This window comes from Nyctereutes procyonoides, unplaced genomic scaffold (assembly GCF_905146905.1).
Source record: "Nyctereutes procyonoides isolate TBG_1078 unplaced genomic scaffold, NYPRO_anot_genome, whole genome shotgun sequence".
NCBI classification, from domain to species: domain Eukaryota; kingdom Metazoa; phylum Chordata; class Mammalia; order Carnivora; family Canidae; genus Nyctereutes; species Nyctereutes procyonoides.
This window is the reverse complement of record NW_026575142.1, coordinates 43,935,485-43,960,317: the sequence shown is the minus strand read 5'-3', so window position 1 is coordinate 43,960,317 and position 24,833 is coordinate 43,935,485. Positions and strand designations below refer to the sequence as shown.

General features: G+C 40.6%; 1 protein-coding gene across 2 annotated transcripts in view; it reads left to right on the top strand.

Annotated features, from left to right (window-relative positions):
* The first annotated feature begins 1,564 nt into the window (after positions 1–1,564).
* The window catches only part of GNB4 (G protein subunit beta 4), a 58,674-nt gene continuing 35,405 nt past the window's right edge, over positions 1,565–24,833 (top strand). For both annotated transcript variants that reach the window (XM_055307657.1, XM_055307658.1), the window contains exon 1: positions 1,565–1,740. The gene's annotated coding sequence lies outside the window, so the exon portion shown is untranslated. The remainder of the gene's footprint in view (positions 1,741–24,833) is intronic.

Sequence of the window (24,833 nt, the reverse complement as noted above, 5' to 3'; positions counted from 1 at the left end):
ACTTCAGTTTTCTTATCTGCAAAATGGGGGTAAAGCGCACATCGCAAGGTCATTATGAGAACTGAGGACAATACCAGAAAGCAGAAAGCCTGGTGTCTAACAGGAGTTCCTTAAATAATCATTTCCCTTTGATCCCCTTTAAAAAATGACAGTGCAAACGTTCAGGATTTAATCATTAAAACACACAGGGACAGACGCAAACCAGTCAAGTCTCAGTCAACTTTTCTGACACTTTTGGGATGTCGAACATTTGACATTTCTTCTCTTTCTTCCTAATGGAAAAGGCACCCCACATAAGGGAAAATGAAAAAAAAAATTTGGGGGGGGGGTAGAACGCCTATAATTTTACCCTCCTAGCGCTAGGATAGTTTCCATTTTTGTCACAGTCTGGCTTTTATACAAAACGGCCACATTTCCTGCACAGTCGCCATCAGACCGTGCTTCGCATGGCATCATCTCTTTTAAGGGACTAGGAAATTTATTCCAGGTGATAGTGGGAAGCTGCCGCAGAGGAAGGAATGCAGAGCTGCGGAGGTGTTAAAGTTCTCTTACATTGTTCAGACCTTTCTCCAGCACAGAACTCCACAAAGAACTCCTCTGCAGTGTTCATTACCCAGGGCGGTTTCTTTAAATTGTTTGACGTCAGAGAAGGAATGCTATAGCAACAGTCTGTCAAACTGGAATTAACTCAGAAGAAAGATGGGGGTGGGGAGAGGAAGGAAAACTGCTCCCGGGCGGCACCGACTTCAGAGGAAGCAAATTGGGTAGTTGCATTCGTTTTATGACATTTAGAAACATAAAACACCCTGAGAAATGTGGAGAAAGGGGGGAAAAAAAAAAGTCTGTTGAGATGTATATGATGTTTTAACTCCTGCAGAGATGAGCGACTTGCCAGGGTTATCGGAGAGGCCTGGCTTCACGAGCGACGACAGCAACAAGAACTTCCCGGGGGGGGGGGGGGGTCATTTCTTCCCAGGCAGGCTCTGTGCAAACGGCGTCTCGGTTCACATTTTAGCACCTCTGGGAGGCCGGTGTCGTTGTCCCTGTTTTGCCCGTGACCAAGCGCAGTCCCTGAGACGTACACGGTCACCCAAGCAAGCGACGCTAGCAGAGCTGGGACTGCAGAGCGATTCCGTGGGACTCTGGGCTGGCTCCGGTTTACTTTCTGACACGTAGAATTCCGGACTGTTCAACCTACACGGGACCCCGGGGTCTCCTCCATCAGCCTCCCCACCCCCACCCCCACCCCCTCCTCCTTGCCCGCGAGCAAACCGAGGCTTCCGCGGGGTCAGGAAGGAAACCGGCCACACCACTCGGGCGCAACTCAGAAGTGTGTGCTCCGGCGTCCCGGCGCCGCAACGACAAGAAAACGAAACTGCCTGGGAATTCGTGTTTTTCTTCTCCTTCTAGCAGGAAACGAGAGAGAAAATAGGAAGCAGAAGCGGCGCGCGGCCCCCGCCCCGCGCCCCGCGCCCCGGCGGCGCGCGCTCCAGGCTGCGCGCGTGTCCGCGGCGCGTCCCCGGCCGGGCCCGCGCGCCTCGTGCCTCGCGCCTCGCGCCTCGAGCCACGTCCCCGCCCCGGGCCCGGCGCGCCGCGGAGTCGGCTGCTGGGCGGCGCGGGCCTGGGTGTGGCCGGCGGCTGTCGGCGGCGCTGGTCTCGGCGGGGCGCTGCGCTCCGGGGGCTGCTGAGTTCTCCGCCGACTCGCGCCGCGGCCGGCCGACGCGGGCCCGGCTCCTCCAGGTGGGCGGCGGTCGCACGCGCGGCGGCTCGTCGGGGCGCCCCGCCGGGGGTGGGGGGTGCCGGGGCTCCCCGCTGGGGGGCGTGGGGGGCGCCTCGGGGCCGCCCCGCCGGAACCCCGCCCGGCGGCGGCGCGGGGACGGCCGGGCCGGGCGCCCTGGGCGGCGGAGCCTGCCCGGAGGCTCGGGGGACGGGACGGGACGGGACGGGACGGGGCGGGCGCGGGGCGGGCGCGGCTGGGGCGCTCCCTGGGCGGCTCGGAGCGCGGGCTCCGGGGAGCGCGGGGGCGGCCTGCGGCCCCCCGGCCGGTGCCTGCGCCCCGAGGCCTCGCGGGGGCACTCGGGGCTCGCGCTCGCGGTTGCCCCGGAAAGCGCGGGTCTGCGGGGCCGCCCAGCGGGGTTCCTGGGAGGGGAGCTCTGGGAAGGCTCGTAAAAGTTTTCCGCTGAGCGCTAAAAAGGAGACTAGTGGTTTCGTGTGAAATTTGCTTTGGAAACGATATGCCCGCTGTTGGGGGTGGGGGGTGGCGGTGATGGGTTACGAATTCTTGTAAATTCTGTACATGATAAAATGTTTTCCATGTCTCTCCGCCTCCTTTTTCTGCTTCAAAGCAAATGATTTCCTTCTATTCTGATACTTGTCGCTGTACGGTAAGGGAGGACTGAATTTCCAAAACTTCACGATTTGTTTATAGAAGCGGCGCTTTGTTACTTTGCATCCCTCCCTCTGGTGTGTGTCTCTTCCCCTTTCTCGCCCTCCTCCCCTTTCTTTCCTGGTAGGGGACGTGGATGCATCTTTCTCTCTTTCGGCCGCCGGCGGAATAGGCTCGGCGAGCGGATTAGCTCCCTGCGGGGAAGTTTTCTTGAGACGTTGGAGATTGAGTTGTTGATCAGAACGCCTTATGATCATTCCTTCTTAGTGTTGCAAACTGAGATTGCGACCTTTGAGTACATCTTCTAGAACACAGGGCACACACTGCTTATTTAAGATGAAAGGGAGGTCTTTTCTAGTCCTGCAGGAAAAGAACGGTTTGGAGACCTAAAATTGTATGCTTGGAGTCTCTTTGCCGTTGTACATTTTAAGGCTCTACGGTGTGGGGCTTTTCGGTTATTACTGATCTGAGGCTCTGAAAGTTTATTGTGCATTTCAAGTATTTGGCCAGAGATCATTTTAGGATTTTCCATGTTGCGTTTTGGTTTGTAGATGAATTTGAAACTGAAATAGAAACTTTTAAAATATCGTTTTATGGAACGAGGTTGACTGTTCTTGTGTGTACATGTTTATAAAATCAGTTAATGTGGCTTGCAGGCTTTTAATACATTCAAGTTCATCTCTGAGCCATCGGCACCGGTTAGGAGGTTATTCTGAGTCATTGGTCTTTTGTGTTAACCTGTAGCATCACTGCTTTATTGAGATGTAATTGACAAATAACATGATAGAAATTGAAAGTATACAACGTGATGACTTGATATTCACATATATTGCAGAATGATGACCGTAGTAAGGTTGGTTAACACAGTCATCACCTCACATAATTACCTGCGCATGTGCGGGCATGTGTGTGCGTGTATTTAGCAACTTTCAAGTGTAGGATACTAATCGTAGTAACCGTGCTGTACTTGACATCCCTGGAGCTTACTTACTCTCTTATAACCAGAAGTTTGCACCATTTGATCAGCATCTCCCCAGAATTGTTTCTTTTAAGTCATTGGTGTTTTAGTATGTCAGCACATATTTTTACACTTTAAAAATAGATTCTGGGACATTTTGAAAATTGAGAATTGGAACAAAGTATCGGACATTTTTCTGCCCTTACCAAGTACTGCCTGAGATGGTGTGATTTCTCTGATTTTTTTTTCAGGCGTGTTACTAAAGTACACTTTGTTACTAGTTCTTTACCTTGCTGACTGGTTTACCCTGCATCTATTGTAGGAACTAATTATTAGACATTTGTTCTGGGCCGAGGGTGATGCTATATGTTATTCTATTTATATCCTTGGCAAAGGAGACATTATCCAGTTCTATAGGTAAGGCAACTATGCCCCTGAGATCTTAAATAACTTGCCTGTGATCATGTAGCTGTTCAGTCATCCAGCTGGGATTCAAGGCCAGACCTCTCTGAATCTGAAGTCCACTTTCTCTCCTCTGTGCGGCATTGACTTTGGGCCAGGACCTGAGGAATGACCCTCTATTTCTTGTAAATTTTCCAAGACGTGCCAGAGATGTGGATTTATTTTTCCAGCATGATCGTTACTGTCCATCTATGTCATTGTACAAATCCTTATGCCAGCCACTCTCGTCTTACCTCTCTGTTCCTGGTTCAATGTCTGGCTCCAAGTTCAAGATCTCCCTCTTAGGAGGGCAGATTTTCTTCTGTTGACATTAATAGGTAGTGAAAGTATGATTATCCTTCCAAAATAATAACCCCATTTTAATGTGGGTTTTCTAGAGCCATATAGATACAACTATTTTGGAATGGCAGTCTTATTTTGGAATATGGGAACCCTCTGATATTCCTCAAATTAAATCAGAAGATATTTTGATAGATATTTTCCCTACTCTAAGGATAGATTATCCTGTCTCTACTACAATTTCAATTCAGTTTCTACAGAATCATCTACATTATTATACATTCTGTCTCCCATCTTAAAATTATTTTCTTGATCTACTATCCTGTCCCACTTCTCTCCACATTAAGACTTTTTTTTGAGAAAACATACTTTTTTGATAGAATAAAAAATAAATACAAGAGAGGATAACCAGAAACTCATTAGTTACCTACAGGGAAGGCATAGTGGAGGAAACGGCACTGCTGTGATTATATCTTTTTTATAGTTTTGAGTTTTGAAAACTTGTTTGTTTTATATGTTCAAAAATAAAACTAACAAGGTTGAAAGAAAAACCCTGCAAAACTGAATGCAAACAGCAGCAAATGAGCCAACTGTATTTCAGTGAATAACATGAACTCTCTGAAGAAAAGGAATATCCAAGTAAGTTTTTAATACAGTACTTTGGCTATCTACCTTTAATCTAAAGATAGAAAGGACTGCAAATCCACCCCCCCCAAAAAAAAAAAACTTGAACCCTTGTAGTAAACTGGTTTTTTATAGTCCTAGAGATAAAGCAATTCTTGAACCATTTTGTATGTATCATAGGAATGAGCATGAGTAAATTCATTGATATTTTTTGAGGTAAGGTTTTCACTGTGGAGAAAGGAAATAAAGATATGAAATGGAAGAAGGCACTCTCTGGTGTTGGATTAGAATGAGAGTTATATATTTCCTAGCTTTGTCTGATGGAAAGGTCTAGAAGCGATGACACCCCTCGGGGCAGTGAGCACAGGTAATGCCCAGATCTAAATGTCTGGAGGGCAAGGAAAGTAGATTAGCCTAGAACGCAAGGTAAGTGTTATCCAAAATAGTGATAGCACATCCAAAAGATGTAGGAACTAACCTGAACAGCCAAATCTGGGAAAAATTGAGCCTCAAATGAATAATGATAGTAATGGATTATAACCCATTGAATAAAATAAGAATCCACAAGTTCATAATGAAAAAGGAGAATGAATTCTCTAGTAGATTGCCAATAAAAATGTAGAAGGAGCAGTAGAATTAGAAAAGTGACTAGCTTGCCACCATTATGGTCATGTTGATCGATGCAGGTGTTGCTAATGGAGAAACTTTGGTGGGGAACAGAGTACTAATATAGGTTCCAATGGTCTTTCCAGAGATTACTGACCACAGGGAAAAGGAATAACTTCATAGTGCAGAAATCTAGCAGACACCATCTCAACCAAGTGATCAAAGTTAACATCAGCAATAGCAGGATAAACAGGTTCCTCTCCATGTGCTTGAACTGGGCACATCATTGCTTTTCTGTGGTTTTTCTAAAATGCATAAACAAAATCTACATAGAGGAAACAATTGAGGGACCTTAACTGAGGATTGTTCTACAAAGTAATTGGTTTGTTCTTTTCCAGTATGTTAACATCGTGAAAGACAAAGGCAAAGGAAGTGTTTTACATTAAAGGGAGTTTAAAATACCTGACAAAATGCAACACAGATCCTGGATTGGAAAATCTTACTGACCTAAGACATTTATCCGGACACTAGCAAAATATGAATATGCACTGAAAATATTGAATAATAATATTGCATCAGTGGTAGGTTTCCTGAAATTGATCACTGTACTATGGTTATTTAAGACAATACCCTTGTTAGAATATACACAGTGAATTATTTAGGAGTAAATGGTCAAAATATCTTCAACTTACCCTCAAATGGGCAAACAATAATAATTACGACATATGAAGAGAGACTGATAGAGCAAACCTGGCAAATATTAACAATTAGTGAATCTAAGAGTATTTATTCACTGTTCTACTTTTTTCAACTTTAAGTTTGAATTTTTAAAAAATGAAATGTTAAAACTTCAAAAAATAATAAAGCTACTTTGTGTCCATAAACAACAGCAAAAATCCTTGCAAGAGTCTATGTAGGCTACATCTACTTCTCAACTCCCAGTCTCCCCTCTTCTGAACCCACTCCAGAGAGACTATTCTTCCTGTGGTATGAAAAAAAACTGTTCTCGAGATCGCCAGTGACATCGGTCTTGTCACATTAGATTTCTCTTAGCCACATTTCACACAGGTGATAGATAACTCCTTTGTATTGAAACATTTTTGCTTGGTTTCTGGGACACGGACTCTGATTTTCATCCTACTTCACTGGCTATAGCTGCTGCTTCTCCTCAGTAGATGGTGTTATCATCCATCCGGTTGCTCAAGCTAAAAATCCTGAGAGTTATCTTTAATTCTGTTTCACTCACCCTACATCCATTCCCCCATTGGCAACTGTAATGGGTTCTAACATTATTTTTCCAAATTTGGCTATTTTTTATTTCTATTGACACTACCCCTGAATCAAACCACCATCTTCCTGGGCCTGGACTACAGCAGTAGCTCCTAACTGGTCTTTCAGCTTCCAGTCTCAGGCAACAGAACTCATTACTGTTAGATAAAATCTGAAGTTTTTACTGTGGTCAGGAGGCCCTTTTGATTATGTGGTTGGGCTCCTTCCTACCCCCTCTAATCTCTTCTGTTTTGCTTATTCCCCTCCAGCCTCACTATCCTCTCTGCTGTTGATTCATCATGCCAGGTTAGAGTTTCTGCCCCAGGACTTTTGCATTACTCTTTATTCTTCCTGGAATGCTCTTTTCCCATTTAAGGCATGGATCATTCGATCATTTCATTCAGGCTTTACAGATTAATTTATTTAAAAATAGTCTTCCTGGGGCAGCGCCAGTGGCTCAGCGGTTTAGCGCCACCTTCAGCCCAGGGTGTAATCCTGGAGGCCTGGGATCGAGTCCCATGTCAGGCTCCCTGCATGGAGCCTGCTTCTCCCTCTGCCTGTGTCTGTGCCTCTCTCTCTCTATGTGTGTCTCTCATGAATAAATAAAGAGTAAAAAAAAAAAAAAAAGTCTTCCTTGCTGCTGACTTCTTGCAGGTTTTTTCTCCTGCATAGTACTTATCTGTACTTGAAATTGTTGTTTATTTATGTGCTTTATTATCTGTCTCCTAGACAGATATAGAGTAAAGCTCCATGACAACAGGGCCTTTTGTTTGTTTTGTTTACTGCTAAATCCCTAGAGCCTGGAATGTGCATGGCATGTGGTTGTAACTTAGGTATTTGAAGGAATAAATAAGTGCATGAATTAATGTTTGCCAGCTTTTTTGCTGAATTTTATCTGATACTATTTCCAATGGAGAAGACTGTCTCCGAGAATCCTTTAATGATAGTCCTGTTTAAAGTTTCTTGGTGATATTGCTAATGCTTCTCTGGAAGCTAACAAAGTTGTTAATTTTGTTTCCCAGCTTTGTCTTCCTTTTGTCTGCCCTCTGGTGGAGGTAATACTACTGAGCAGCAGATGAGTACAGTAGGTCACTAGGAAGAAACAAAAAGAACCTTGATCACAAACTGGAAAATTAACTTTAAAATTACAAAGATTAAAAATTTTAATTTTTGGTAAGCTTCTAAATTAACCATATTAATATTGGAAAGAATGACAAGAAAAAGGACAATATTAAGATTTAAAGAGATCTGGTTTAGGATGGAAAAAACCCTACTTCGCTCCAAAATGTTTTGATTATTTAAAATAATTCCTGCTTAAGTATACTTCTTTCTCTTAAAATATTTTAATATTTTTCCATTTTTAGTTCACAGACACTTTTTTCTCAACTGTAATATTAATTTCATTTAATCTTTTGACTTTTCAATATGTCAGTTAACATATGCCAGTGTAGAAGCCAGTATCCAAACCCCAGCAATTGGGCAGTAGAGGCAGCACTCTTAATTATTACGCTACACTACAGCCTTGCTCCTGTCCTAGGAATGGTAGAGGTACCAAAGAATTTCCTTTGGTGCCATAATGATGAACAAAAAATGCTTGATAAATTTCAAATACATGTTCCTCAATACCATTTTTCCAGTATGCAATATAGAGAGCCTTCTAGAATTACTGAACATTATGTCTCATTTAAATTGTTTTGAAATAGCCATCACATTAAATGGTTTTAAACTCATGTGCTACTGACTTGGTAAAATGATATAAACTTAAAGTTTCGGGATCCCTGGGTGGCGCAGCGGTTTAGCGCCTGCCTTTGGCCCAGGGCGCGATCCTGGAGACCCGGGATCGAATCCCACATGGGGTTCCCGGTGCATGGAGCCTGCTTCTCCCTCTGCCTGTGTCTCTGCCTCTCTCTCTCTCTCTCTGACTATCATACATAAATAAATAAAAAAAAAATTAAAAGAAAAACTTAAAGTTTCTCTTAATGTCCACCTTTAATATTTAAAGCTTAAATTAGCAGTATACAGCTTAAATTAGCCCCTTCTCCCATCTAGTTTTGGCCTTACCAGGGTTGTTTCCTGTGCTGTTTGGTTTTTACCAAGGAAACTTAGTATATACCTTGCTGGGTAAGGGCGTACTTCCACCAAAATGCGTATTTTATAGTTGGAACCCCAAAGGGAGCATTTTTAGGGGTGTCATTAGTGCTGGCATCTTTGCAGGTATTTAGAGCTCTGCGGTTGTCATCTTTACAGCTACATAATATTTTGTTGTATGGATGTACCCTATCTTCTCTCCTGTTGATTTATGTTTCTAATTTTTTGTTACATAAGCAATCGAATAGTGACTATCCTTAAACATTCATTCTTATTAAAAAATACTATGTTTTCAGAAGTCTTACTGTTTCTTCTTCATCATGTAACTTGTAATACATTTTTAGCTATCAAGAAATGGATAGAATCAATACAGTAGAGAGAGAATACTACTTTGGAATAGACAAAGATGAGGACAGTGGTCCCTGTGTTCAAAGAGCTATTAGTCTCTGGGCTTGTATGTAAAGATGTTTGATATATTTGTTATGGTAACATTTAGCAATCACTTGACTCATTTTTTTTCCTTCAATTTTTATGAGTTCCCCACCTACACACCATTACCCTGAAATTGTTTAAAGAGTGAAAATTGGGCTTTAACTATTTGATAATGTGAAATTAAAAACTCAGTAATACACCTTAAGCTGAAATGAGATTTTGTTTAACTGGCGTGCAGCATAGATTATACATTGTATTTAAGATAGTTAAGAAGGGGGATCCCTAGGTGGCGCAGCAGTTTGGCGCCTGCCTTTGGCCCAGGGCAGGATCCTGGAGACCCGGGATCAAATCCCACGTCGGGCTCCCGGTGCATGGAGCCTGTGTCTCTGCCTCTCTCTCTCTCTGTGTGACTATCATAAATAAAAATATATAAATAAATAACTAAAATATTAAAAAAAGATAGTTAACAAGGCTTATAGTGACCAGGTTCTTATAAAGAAGTAATTTAAACTTAAAAAAATTTTTTTTTAGACTTCTGTAAATTAAATTATGTACTTAGTAGAAAAATGGACAGCTAATTAAGGAAACTGAAATTGGTCAACAAGGGATCTTCATTATGTGCATTACTCGTGAAATAGGTCTCTGGAGAAGCTGTAGTGGAAGAAGGAATAAACTTTTTGAAAAATGTGTCCTTAGGGCACCTGTCTGGCTTAGTCAGAAGAACATGTGACTCCTGATTTTGAGGTCATGAGTTTCAGCTCCACGTTGGGTATAGAGATTACTTAAATAAATTAACATTGAAAAAAAAAAGAAAAATGTGATCTTCTTGTCATATGATATAAAAAGCAAAAGCAGTTGATATCTAAAAATTTTTAAACATAGATTTTAGTTTTCATGGTTATATGTTTACCTTTATGGGAACTAAAATTTACCATGGGATTTCATTATTTAATTATTAATATGCTACTAGGGAAGATTTTGGCAGAAAAATATTTAAAAACACACCCAGAAATACTCCTGCATGATTTAGGATATAAAGAAGGGGAGAAATGTTGCTATCTAAATTTCACCTGTGGTTATGTGCTAATTTTCAGTGAGGAAACATCTTTGTACAGTTTTTAGAGATGATGGTGGGACACGTGGAAGAGGGAGCGAAGCATCAGGAGTAATGTGTGTTTCCTCAGCACTGCTGAAGAGTGATATTGGTGTATGGGATAGTGAGTGTTGCTGAAACCCTGTTTAAGCCACCTGGGAGAGAGAAGACCCTTTGGATTGATGGATTTTGAGAACATTTGTGGTGGAGGAAGGAGTTGAGGATGGAGTGGAATCACAAATAGCTAGTGTGGGTTATTAGCTGTTAGTCTGAACCCAAGAAAGCAATTATATGATATTTTGGTAAATCAAGTGTGATCCTAAAGTAGCATTGGTGGAGATCTGTTCCTCTCAGACCAAAACTGCAGAGGTGAGTTTGCCTTCTAATTAGTAAAATCTCCGAAGTTTTACCTTCTGCTTCGGTATTATGACTTTATGTTAGGGAGAAGGAGATCTGTACTGGGGGAAAGACACTGGGTGCTGCACTCTATTTCTACTTATTATTGGTAACTTTAAGATAATTTTCCTTTTTTTTTTTAAGACAATTTGCTTTCATTAAAGCTGTGAATACAAAATTGTAGCTACCTCTCCATGAATATGTTAATTGCATGTCACATTTTGTCCTGCAAAGCCAAATTAGCAAATAAGCTAGATCATGATGCCTGTTGGGCATTTATTTATTTATTTTAAAGATTTTATTCATTTATTCATGAGAGACTCAGAGACAGTGGCAGAGACACAGGCAGAGGGAGAAGCAGGCTCCATGCAGGGAGCCCAACGCAGGACTGGATCCTCCAGGATCACACCCTGGGCTGCAGGCGGCGCTAAACCGCTGAGCCACCTGGGCTGCCCCTGTTGGGCATTTATAGACCTTCGTTGAATGAAATTCTGATAGCTACAGTTGTCATATTCTCATCCTTTAGTGGTGGTGTTCATTTAAGCATTTTTTAGATATAATCAAGAGTAATATGTAACCAATGCTGGCAAATTTAAAAGGTTATTTTTGGCTAAAAAAAAACCCCTAAATTACGTGACTTTAAAGTGATCTAAGAATGTGTGACTTAGTAATACAAAGATGAACCATACATGGTTCTATCAAAAAATCCAAGAGGTAATAATACTTGAGTGAAATCACCTGAGAAAAAAAGAGTCTGAGAAAGTTATGATTTGTAATTTACATAATCATAATCTTCCTAATGTCTGGGTCTCAGCGTCTTAGAAATACTGAAGCTAGAGGCTTTTCAACTTAGAGAAGGTAGTTTTAGGCCTAAGGAAAAAGAAATTCTCTGCCATTTTACAGAGCTGTCAGTGAATTCATAGAACTTGTTGCTTTAAGAGGTGCAGCTAAAAATATAAGCATACTAGAAACGGTTTTCAGTTTAAGGGAAATCCTAAATATGGAAAGTTCAGCCATATTCTCAGGAAATATTTGGTTTTGCTGACAGCATTTTAAATATGGGCTCTATTGCGGCCCTTACATCCTGATATAATTTTATTATCAGTTTCTCCTGAGAAGATGAACTTTTCAAATTGGGGTGGATCTGTGTGGGTGCCTAGTGCAGGGTAAGCGCTAAACACGTGTTTGTTGAGTGGAAGGATGAATCACGTGATGATTTGGACTGCCAGTAGGTTGGAATAGTGTTCATTTCTTATATAGTTTAGGACTACAGCTAGGAATAATACAGGAAGAAAAATCCTTTTGAAAGCTTTCCTAAATGTTGACTAGAAAAAAAGCTAACTCTCTCCACTTAAAGCTTCCATTTTCTCTCCAATTCTGTATGTAGTATACACTAAAAGAATGGAAACACATGCACTCTGTATTTAAAAGAATCACTCTGCATCAGGTTTTCATGTAGTATCTGATATTACTATAATTTTAGGTTTTGTTACTACTTTTGCCTCCAAGAGTTCCTCCCTTCTTATCCTTGATTTAAAGGATACTTTTCTAATTTGCAATTTAAAAATCAAACCTAAAAAAATAAAATAAAATAAAAATCAAACCTAAGGAATTTATGATTGACACTCAGCTTTTATAACTGGCAAATAGCTTAAAACACTGCAGTTGTCACAAATGTTTTATTTATAACACACAAATGTAAAAATGTGTAGGAATGAAGCAACAAAAACCATTTGCTTTTAATTTCTTTTTTTATTTATTTTTATGCATGACATTTTATTTTATTTTTTTAAAGATTTTATTTGTTTATTCATGACAGACACAGAGAGAGAAGCAGAGACACAGGCAGAGGGAGAAGCAGGCTCCATGCAGGGAGCCCAACGTGGGACTCGATTCTGGGTCTCCAGGATCAGGCCCTGGGCTGAAGGCGGCACTAAACCGCTGAGCCACCCAGGCTGCCCTATGCATGATGTTTTATTAGGTTGTGGAATTTACCACCTTGGTTTAGATTTCTGCCAAGATGACAAATCCTGTTCAATAAGAGATCTCCTAATTCTTATCCAAAGTGTTTACTCCCAGTGGATCAGTTTATGATACCTGGATAAAGAGTTTGTTTTCTTGGTTGATTTATGAGTGTGTGGATGGATCATGTTGTGACTTGTTAAGAAAACTTAATCACAAGTTCTTTTTAAAAAAAACAATGTAATAGCTAATTTTGGCAGTTGAGAATCTAAGTTCCTTTTTTTAGTTAATTCCAGAGATACCTGAAACACTATTGGGAATTTTCTCACACACTTTGCTACTTTAAAAAAGATTAATGCATTTAAGCCTTAAAAACTTTTTTCGAGTATCTCTCTTTTCGGGTGTCATGGGTATTTCCCATGATAGAAGATAGCTGTGTTTCCTAAGCTCTCCTTTCAATTCTTGAGTTTATTTCATTCTTACATTTAAGAGTAAAAGCAAGACCAAATACAAGTAGATTATTTAAAGAAGGTAATGGCTGCCAAAAAAATTCAAGTTTTTGCCAGATGTGTTGTTTCCCTTGAGGAAAGGGAAAATAACACCTGATATATGTCCAGGAATTGTTAATGATTTCTTTGTAAAAACATTTTTTAAGTTGTGAATGTTTGAGAAGTAGGAAATTTATATGGGGAGAATCTTTCTCTTTTCTCTCTTCCCATTCTACAGGCATTCCTCAGGAAAAAAATTCAAAGAATTTTCACAATTCAGATATGGGAAATAATTCTGCCCTATTTAAAAACTGATAAGAATGGGAATAATTTTTTTCTAACTATGTATTCCAACTAGTATCTTTATTTTTTAAAAAGTATTTAGATGTTTTGTTTCACCAGGAAGATAATATAAATGCCATTTAGTATTTTTTTTTTTTTAGGAACTTTTTTTTCTAGGATTTATTTAGAGAGAAAGAACATGGGGGAAGGGGGGGAGCAGAGGAAGAGGGAGAGAATCTCAAGCAGACACCATGTTGAGTGCAGAGCCCCATTCAGTGCTCAGTCCCACAACCCCAAGATCATGACCTGAGCCGAAATCATGAGTTGGACACTTAACCAAGTCACCCAGGTGCCCCAGTTTTTTTAGGAACTTCTTAATATGTGAATACACACCTTTTTTTTTTTTTTTAAAGTAATCTCTGCACTCTATGTGGCCCTTGAGCTCAGAACCTCAAGATCATCAGTTGCATGCTCTACTGCCTGAGCCATCCAGATACCCCATGAACAGACATTCTTTTTTTTTTTTTTTAAGGTTTTATTTATTTGAGAGAGGAGGGTGGGGAGGGGCAGAGGGAGAAGCAGGCTCCTCACTGAGCAGGGAGCCTGTTGTGGGGCACGATCCCAGGACCCTGGGACCATGACCTGAGCCGAAGGCAGAGGTTTGACTGAGCCACCCAGGTATTCCTAAATGAACACAGATTCTTGAGCCTTCCTTCAATCAGATGGTTTTAGTTTTGTTTCCTATGTAAACGAGAGTTTAGACCTGTAGTTCTTAAACTCTGGGAGGCACCAGAATCACCTGGAGTGCTCGTTAAGCACTGATCACTGGGTTTCCCCCCATTTGTTCTTTAAGCCTGGAAAAGGGCCTAAAAATGTGCATTTCTAGCAAGTTCCTCAGTGCTGCTGCTCGTCCCCACACTTTGAGAACCACTAATGAGGCTACTTAGTTGGATCAGTGATTATCAAACATACTTCTTCCCTTACACATCTGGAGATATAACAGTAACTGCTTCAATCTAGGAGTCAAGGCATTGGAGTGGAGGTGGGCAGTATGCTGGGTGGGCCAGGTACTGATATCTTCATGTGGTGGGTATAGCTTGAGAAAGGCCTTCACATGATTGGATGTTTTCTCTCCTACGCTCTTTGCCCCTTTGAATCTCTCTTCTCTCCTCCCCAGTCATTAATTAGAGAGTCCTGGTCTATATAATAGGGAATTGGCATAAGGTCCTCTCCTGGCAGACAGAAGAAGATGGTCTCCAGAGTTCCCAGGGAGGGAGCTTCAGCGCTCTCTACAGGGAGAGCAAAGGGGCTACATTGCAGCATAACTGGGATGCTGAGGCCATGAAAAAAATTCTGGTAATAACTGTATTTTTCTTTTTTTGTTTAAAGTATTTTATATTATATCTTTGACCCAGACCCAGATACCAGTCTGAGTAGTGTTTCTGGTTAGAGTGCTTTTGTATATTTCCCTTGCTGGGCCAAATTAGCCCTCACTTAAGTGCCAAGGACATTTTGTGAATGTGTATGTTCAGTTCCCCAAACAATCCCATAGGATATTTCCACTCTATTGATGAGGAAATTGAGACTCAGAGCAAGTAAACCATTTCTAGGATCACGCAGTAAGTATACTGCGAGTGAGTCAGCAAGCTATTAGGTTGTATGAGCTCAGGTAAGCGTGGTCACCTCCATAACATTTAGTTTCCTCACCTATGGGATGAGGATGATATTAGCCCTTATCTTCTGAGGTCGATTTGAGGTTGTTAAGTGAGTTACTGTGAAGAGTTTTGACATATAATAAGTGCTCAATAAATGCCATCTCTTGGGTGGCTAACTCCTACTAACTTCTCACTTCTGGGGTCGTCCTGACTTTGTGCCACATAATCTTCCTCTTAGCTATTACAGGTCAGTGGTCTCCCAGAATTTGAAGATCTAGAATGCTATGAAAACTGCAGTTTTTTTCACACATCACTTAGTGGCAGAACTGTATATGATTTGGACTCCTTTCAAGCCACAACCTGGCCTGACATGAAACTTGCTAGCCTATTTTCCCCCCACCTAGTTGTGTATATATGGCTTATGTTCTGTGGCAGAAATACTCCTTGATTATATGGGATGCTGCTTCAGGGTCCACTCCTTTTTAAAGTCTGGAAACTTCCCAAATCTGAAATACACGTGGTCTGAGGGCTTCAAATACCTATGTGAGTATACACTTAAACGTCTGTTTTCTTGCTTAAAATGTGAACTCCAGGGGAGCTGGGCCTGTCCTAGTCGAGTGTAGCCTCAGGTCTTTGACATGATAGGCATTCAGTAAATGTTTGGTGAAAGAACAAACCATGCCACGACATACCAGTTAGGTGAAGGGAACCAGACTAAAGAGCAGCGCCTTATTTATTTTTCTGGAACACAGACAAAACAGACTGCCTGCAGTTCACAAGAGGTGGATTTTTTTTTACTTTGGGGGCATTTAAGTGCTCAGTGTGATGAAAAATAACTTAAATCTATGCTACAGTTTCAGCAGCTTTAACGTCCATTTTTCTGTCCTGTCCATACGCCCCATGTAGCCCTAGGCTTTTCACTAACTTCTTATGAAAGCCACATGGGGATGTCTGTATATGGAATACTTGGGGTGGATAGGCAAGTGTGCTTTTAAATTCCATGCTAAGAATGATCGCGAAAGCTTTAAATAACTCATTATGAGTTTGCAGTTGGGTTTTTACAATTTTTTTACAAAGTACAGGAATTAAAGATTACAGAAAAGCAAGACATTAGAGATTATAATAACTTGAATTTTTCTGATGAATAGACTTAAAGGAAAAGTCTATTTTTGTTTTTAAATTTACAACTTAAAGTATTCTTTAAAAAATATTTTATTTATTCATGACACACAGAGAGGCAGAGACACAGGCAGAAGGAGAAGCAGGCTCCCTGCAGGGAGCCCTATATGGGACTTGATCCCAGGACCCCAGGATCACGACCTGAGCCAAAGACATGCTCAACTACCAAGCCACCCAGGCGCCCCTTAAAATATTCTTTCATGGCTTGCAAACTTTCATGATCGGTGTATGAAAATTATTAGCTAAGAAATATTCATATTTCCTTGTTGCATATAGATGAAAATGGCTGTTCACTAACACAGCAGTATAATTGTACAGGCTACATAATGCGTTGCTTAGTAAAAATTCTGTAGACATTTTAAGAAGTGGAGAGAGAAGGCTGTTTGAATTATGCAACTGTATTTTTTTAATTGGTATGAATACAGTGGTTCATTGATATTTTTTGATATGTGTAACTGGCACAGCTGAATTTTTTAAAAGATAACTAATATGCTGCTTTCTTCTCAACTTACAATGCTTTCACTATATAATAATTTCAATTGTGTTAAATGAATCAATTCATGTTGGAAAGAAAACTTAGTCAAGAAGTTATGGTGACTGAAAGCTACTGTGTTTATATTAAGCTAATTTCTGTTAAATTATTAGTTTAAATTTCTTTAGTCTGCAGTTTCAATACCACTTCAGAGATTATGATGAACAGCTCCAATTTGACCTAGAGTAAAAATCACCATTGGTGAAACTTCTTTTTTTTTTTTTTTTTGGTGAAACTTCTTAACTATTCTGTACCCTTATGAAGTTTTTTGTGTGTTTTGTTCTTGGTTGTGGTTTTTCATGTATATGATTTTTAAAAAGAAATTTTAAGATTTTATTTTTAAGTAATCTCTACATGCAACATGGGGCTTGAACTCGTGACCCTGAGATCCAAGAGTCACCTGTGCCACTACCTAAGCCAGCCAGGCACCTCTGTGGTTGGATTTCTTTTCTTTTCTTTTCTTTTCTTTTCTTTTCTTTTCTTTTCTTTTCTTTTCTTTTCTTTTCTTTTCTTTTCTTTTCTTTTCTTTTTTTTTCTTTCTTTTTTGTAAGGAATGGAGATGGCTCATATATATCTCCTATTCCTCTACCTTTCCCTCCTCCCAGTAGGAAAGTTGCTTAAGTAGCTGGCTGAAGATAGACCCTGAGAAATATAGGTGTTTAAGAAGTGAATGGGGGTGGGAGGAGACTGCAGAAATACAGTGAAACAATAGTCCATGAAGTACAAGGAGAATCTAAGAAGTTGAGGTCATGAAAGCCACAGTAATAAAGTGAATAAGGAAGGCAGTATTGTCAGATTCAGCAGAGAAGTCTGAGCTGCCCCTCCCCCCTTTTTGAAAGATTTTTTTTATTCATTTGGGCAGGGGGAGGAGCAGAAGGAGTAGCAGACTGCCCCCTGAGCCAGGAGCCCAATGCAGGGCTCCATCCCAGGACTCTCAGATCTTGACCCCAGGGGAAGGCAGATGCCCCACCAACTGAGCCACCCAGGCACCCCGATGAGCTGCTCTTTGAAAAGAGGCAGTGTGGCAGGGTAGTTGAGATTCTGGGTTCCAGAGTCCCACACACACTTGGATTCACTTCCCAACTGTGCTTCTAATCTTAGGCAAGTTATTTAACCTGTCTGAGCCTCTGTTTCTTTTTTTGTCTTTATTTTTATCTCATTCTACTTATTTCATGGTTCCCAGTGGACTTCAGGTGTGTTAAGAGATAAAATGAAGTATATTAAACAGTTTAAGTTTTTTGTTTGTTTTTTTGTCTTTTTTTTTTTAAGCAAAAGTCAATTTGGATTTGGCATAGGTAGGGGCAAGATTTTTATGGGGTGACTGGGTGACGGGCACTGAGGAGGGCACGTGATGGGATGAGGACTGGGTGTTATACTATATATTGCCAAATTGAACTTTAATAAAAAATATATAACAAATATTTTTATAAAGAAGGAAGCAAAGCAGGGAAATTATGTGATTAGCTATAGCTGTGTGGTTGCCTTATTTGGAAAGCCTACTTGGCTGTGGTTGGTTGTTCTTGGGTTTTACAGACTTAGGTTTGGTTTTGCTTACACAGTTTGCTAAGGTATTAGAACCACCTTAGTCTAATGGTCTTCTTGTTTAATTTAGTGCAAGACGTAGATTAACTATTTATTGTGGATCCATGTAGGACTCACTTTTATATGCTTATATTTGCTTGCCAATTGGTAACATAAACACTGAAGTGAATACCTAAATCAGAAATACCAGAAAGGGAGAACATGAGGGACTCCTCTAACTCTGAGAAACAAACAAGGGGTGGTGGAAAGGGAGGTGAGCGGGGGGTGGGGGTGACTGGGTAATGGGCACTGAGGGGGGCACTTGATGGGATGAGCACTGGGTGTTATGCTGTATGTTGGCAAATTAAACTCCAATAAAAGAGTTCAATTTGAACTCTTTCAAGGAGTTTGAAAATTTGAAAATTAACAGGAATTTGAAAATTAACAATTACTTGCAATTATTGTACTTGTGTTCTTCTTCCTTGTACTGTTTTATTGTTCCCTTCAAAAGCATTATATTACATATGTGTGCATTCCTAAACAGTTTTGTTTTTTGAGTTTTATAAAAAGAGTATTATGCTAGTATGTTCCAGAGAAGTCTGGAACTTGCTCCACCTCCCCCATATTATTGTTCAAATTAATCTACAATGTATGTACTTGTAGTTCATTTGTTTTCCTTGCAATATAATAATTCAACATGGAAACATTACAATTATCTATTCTGTTGATGGGCATTAGCATTTTTAGTTTATTGCTCTTACAAGTAGTACTATATGAATCCAACTCTTTAGCACATGTACTTGAGTTTCTTTTAGGGCTTATATACCCAGAAATAGAGTTAAATCTTTTTTTTTTTTAAATAAACTTTTTAAAGTTTTATTTAAGTAAAGTCCATCCCACATGGGACTGGAACTCATGATTGCAGGATCAAGAGTGATATATTTTACCACCTGAGCCAGCCAGGCACCCCCAGAAATGGAATTGTCATATTGAAAGAGATACCATCCCATTGTTAGATATTAGCCACGTTGCTTTCCAAGAGTTTTTCTACCGGAATGAGTTATACCATTTCACCCCTGACCTTGCCAATTCTTTTTTTTTTTTCCTTTTTAATTCATTTAAGCAATCTCTATGCCCAATGTGGGACTTGAACTCGTGACTGGAGATCAAGAGTCCCACACTCTACTGACTAAGCCATCCAGGTGCCCCAACCTTGCTAATTCTTGGTTGAGATATAATTTTATCAATCTGATAGATATGAAATTGTTTTTTTAATTTTCATTGCCTTGATTACTGAGGTTGAGTATCTTTTCATTTGTATATTGGCTTCCACAATTTTTCCTGCTGTGATTTGCTGATTCATATCTTTGCACATTTTTCAATTCGATCATTGGTCTTTTTTATTAGTTTGGAGTAATCGCTTTTAAACACTGGATGCTGGGACGCCTGGGTGACTCAGTGGTTGAACGTCTGCCTTCAGCTCAGGCCCCAATCCCAGGGTCCTGAGTTGAGTCCTGAGAGAGCCTCCTTCTCCCTCTGCATGTGTCTCTGCCTCTATCTGTATGTGTCTCTCATGAATAAATAAAATCTTTTAAAAAATGAAAACTTCTTCAAAAAAAAAGTCACACAACTCTGGATGCTGATCCTTTATCTTAACTTTAGCTTGCAACTGTCTTTTCCCTATCTGTGTCTTGATTCCCCTGTCCCTCCTCCCCCATAGAAAAGAAACTCTCTTTGTTAATACACTGTCTTTACACAACCGAAGATGCTAGCTAGCTCTTCTAGCGGACCTTTTGGTATAGAGGGATAATTGTAAGAATCATTGTCAACAGTTGTTGGGGGGGGGATAGTACAGCAGTCCATTGGGCTATTTTTTTTTAAAGATTTTATTTATTCATGAGAGACACACACACATAGAGGCAGAGACACAGGCAGAGGGAGAAGCAGGCTCCATGCAGGGAGCCCGACGTGGGACTCCAGGATCAGGCCCTGGACTGAAGGCAGGTGCTAAATCGCTGAGCCACCAGGGTTTCCCCCATTAGGCTATTTAGTTGGCATTGAGGTTAATTCTGCTCCCATATATTGGAAGCTCTTAAAAAAAAAAAAGGTAGTATAATTGATTGATGCCTCTCTGCCTTCAGCTTTGGGGCTGCTCACTCTGTCTGAATTTTCAGGAATCCTTCTCCATTTTCTGTTAGATGTATGACCAGTGTACACGGAAACCTTAATTTCTGTATATAATTGTTTCCCTTTTTGGACATTAATTCAGGTAAAGTCTGATCAGTAAGAGAATATGTTTTGGTTTACTCCCTTCTCAGGTCGGGTTCTTGATTATTTTAAACTTTAAAGAAGATTTGGAGTTACTTTATGTGGCAGTTCACCTGGCTATACCCAGTAGAGACTTTTAGTGGTGGGTGACCATTTATCTTGCTGGCTTTCTTTCTCCTGACGTTACTTTTCATGTTTCCCCTCCACACTGAATTCGCAAAGTTGTTGTGTTGTGTTTTTTTTTTTAAGATTTTATTTATTTATTCATGAGAATACACAGAGAGAGAGGCAGAGACACAGGCAGAGGGAGAAGCAGGCTCCAGGCAGGGAGCCCGACGTGGGACTCGATCCCGGGTCTCCAGGATCACGCCCCGGGCTGAAGGCAGCGCTAAACCGCTGAGCCACCCGGGCTGCCCATTTTTTTTTTTAATATTTTGTTTATTCATGAAAGAAGAAAAAGGGGGGGGGGGCAGGCAGAGACACAGGCAGAGGGAGAAGCAGGCTCCATGCAGGGAGCCCAACGTGGGACTTGATCTGGGGTCTCCAGAATCAGGGCCTGGGCTGAAGGTGGCGCCAAACTGCTGAGCCACCCGGGCTGCTTTTATAAACTATTTTGCCATTTCCCTGGTTTTCATTCTTAACTGGATGTAAAGGAACTGCAGGAAGGCTTAGTAGTTGAATGACTTTGCTCTAGTCAAATACATGCCCCTGGAGGATCTCACTTTGCTGAATTTGAGTATGTGTTAGATACATGGTTTGAGGGAGAAACTTACTAAACTGTAGCTCATGCAACAGTCTCATTTTCAAGAATTCAGAACTTTTATAGCTATATTGCATACACAGACCATGTCAGTACACAGATTGGCCACTTTTTGGACCTTCAAAACATAATTAGAATTTATCTTACTAGGTTTTACCTGGGAGTATCTTATAGCCTCATTTTAGCCTACTCAGCCTCTAGGCTCATACAGAAGTAGTTTACTGTGTCTCTGCCTCTGTGTCTCTCATGAAGAAATAAAATCTTTTAAAATATATGTCTTTCTTTTCCTTAGTGACAGAACCAATAAGTTCCTTAAAAAGTGAAAAACTAGTTCCTCCCTCTAGCAGCAGGTAATAAAGGTGGGGGAAGGCTGTTTCAACATTTCTTTTCAGGCATCTGGAGAAAGTTTGCAATAGGCTCTGTAGGGGAAGAAAATGATTTTCCCTTTTACCCTTCTGAGTTCTTGGCTGAGACCCCCTGCAATAAAAGATAAATGGGAGAAACAAGTTTATGAACGTGTGTGTATTCCTCGGGTATACTTGGGTCATTCCCAGCGGGAAGAATGCATTGCTCCCTAAGATGGCCCAAGGCACCAGCCAAAATGCGGTCTTCTAAGGTCTGTTGTGGTGATTTCAGTCGGTGCCTTCTCCATCGGTTAAGATTCTCTGGTGATGTAGTGTCCTTCACTTCTAGTATGGAGAGGGAGACAGACACCCTTACAAATGGAGGTTTTCTTTATAAATGTAAACTTCCATGTTGGAGGAGTGACTTCTCTTGTTTTCTGTGTCTCCTGTGTCTGCTTTGTCTCTGAACGATCCTTTGCCGCCTCCTAAGGCCATATTTGGGGCGGCATGTTCACCTTTCATTTGCTCCAAGCATCTCAAGGGTTCTAATTTTGCGGCTTAGAGACTTTTCTCAGACAGCCCTGCCTTCTGACTGCCCCCTCCTTTTCCTTGGTGCCTGACTCAACTTAGCTGAAGTCGGCTGGACATGAGTAGGGCTTGAGAATTCAGAAATCCATGTGAAGAAATGGGGTCATGTACAGGCAGCTCTGAGAGTTCATAATGAAGGATTGAAAAAGGAGGGTACGTGATAGTAAAATCAAGGACTTCTGTTTGTTCGCTCTCTTTTCTTTTTTCTTTTCTTTTCTTTTCTTTTCTTTTCTTTTCTTTTCTTTTCTTTTCTTTTCTTTTCTTTTCTTCTTTTCTTTTCTTCTTTTCCCTTCCCTTCCCTTCCCTTCCCTTCTTTTTCTTTTTTTCTCTTCTCTTCTCTTCTCTTCTCTTCTCTTCTCTTCTCTTCTCTTCTCTTCTCTTCTCTTCTCTTCTCTTCTCTTCTTTCTTTTTCTTCCCTTCCTCCCTTCTTTCTTTTCTTTCAAACTTGGGCATGTTTAACCCTGATAGAAAGGATCCAATTCAAAGTGAAAGGTTACCCACAGGTGGTGGTTATGTGCTAGATGAGAAGTGAGGAATGAGGTGCTAGGTGCTAGATGGTTACCCACAGGTGGTGGTTATGTGCTAGATGAGAAGTGAGGAATGAGGTGCTAGGTGCTAGATGAGAAGTGAGGAATTACAACCTTAGAATGGACTAAACTGTTAACACCTGAATACACTGACCACTTTCAGCTTTACAAATAGTGCCTAAACAAACCTTAAGTTTGTTCTGATTTATTATAATACGAAGTCTGCCCTGTTACCTGAAAGTATTCCTGCCAGACACATTGCATATCATCTAGCCTGTAGATCTAACTTATTTATTGGCAATCTAGAGGATAAACAAGTTAATACCCTAAGGAAGTGAACAGAATGTAGGGCATACTCTAGGACAAGTAGCTCATTCTATCCAGTCAGTATTCTAGGGGTAACAAAGCAGGCAGTGGATAACTTCTAGATGGACAGACTTAGGAGATCTAACCAAATATATTATGTAGTCTTTAATTGGATCTTCATTTGAATAAATCAGATGTAAAAAGACACTGGTGGAATAATTGGGGAGATTTGAAAATAGCCTAGATATAGGGCAGCCCTGGTGGCGCAGCGGTTTGGTGCCGCCTGCAGCCCGGGGCGTGATCCTGGAGACCCTGGATCGAGTCCCACGTCGGGCTCCCTGCGTGGAGCCTGCTTCTCCTTCTGCCTGTGTCTCTGCCTCTCATTCTCTCTGTGTCTCTATGAATAAATAAATTAAATCTTTAAAAAAAAAAGAAAAAGAAAATAGACTAGGTATATTAGCTCCTGAACAATTACTGTTAATTTTGGTAGATCTATTAATGGTATTACGATTTAATAGAAAAATGTCCTGATATTTTTGGAGATGTATGCTGACATATTTCAGAGTGGAATGTCTTGATGTCCGTGACTGACTTTAAAATACTTGAGCAAATGGGGTGCTTGGGTGGCTCAGTGTCTGCCTTGGGCTCAGGTCATGATCTCAGAGTCCTGGGATGGAGCCCCTTGTCAGGCTCCCTGCTCAGCATGGTGTATGTTTCTTCCTCTCCCTTCCACCCCTCCCCCCTCCCCCCTGTTTGTGCTAACCCATGTTTTCTCTTTCTCAAATAAAACGTTCAAAATTCTTTAGCAAAAACAAGAAGTAAATATAGCATTAACAATTTGTAAATCACATGGTGGGTATTATGGGGGTTCGTTATACTGATTTCTCCACCTTTCTCTGTGTTTGGAATTTTTCCTAAAAGACTAAAGCAATGGAGGAAAAATGAGAGCTTGAATGTCCTAGAAGAGACAATCAGAAGTATAAGATTACTGAAAAGATAAGAGATAGGATTTAAATCATAGGTGGAGGAATTGGACCAAATGAAAGAAAAGTCTCTTCCTCTCTTCTGATAAGAGAATGTGGTGAGTCAGTTAAGTTTGTGTAGTTTTATATATCAAGTAATAGAAAATTGAAAGCATTCATGTCTGATGGCTTCTGCTTTTTCTGTGATGCAGAAGGCAAGGTCATTTGTAGGAGGGAGTGTGAAAGGTCAGAAGCTTAAAGAGTTCAAAGGAACTGAAATAGTTGATAGAGTAGAAGTGATAAACAAAATGCTGCATAGGGTTGAGAGATGGTTTTGAGGGCCCACTTGAGATGGATGAAATGAATTTGTAGTATAAATAATACACCCTTTAGTTTGATTTTTGATCAATGTTTGGTCGCTTGAGTTCTGGCCAAAGAAAAAGTAGGTAGTTGGGTTCATACAAGATTTTGATTTTTATCTGTTGAGTATGACAACATTAAAAGGTAAGGCAAGTAGGATGCTGGCAAAATTGTGGATCAAGTACTAGGCCATGAATGTAATCTGTTTAAGAAGGGAAGTGCAGCTTGCAAGTAGAGGAAGGATGGAGTTCTGGAGATCTAATGTACAGCACAGTGACTGTAGTCAACCACACTGTATTATATACTTCAAAGTTGCAAAAAAGACTAGAGCTTAAATGTTCTCTCTACAAAGAACAGTAATTATGTGATAGGATAGTTAACTCTTTGGTAATCATATTGCAACATAAATGTCAAATCACATTCTATAACTAAAACTTATACAATAATTTACCCAAAGTTCTATGTCAGTTATATCTCCATAAAAAGAAAGAAGAAAGGTACCACAA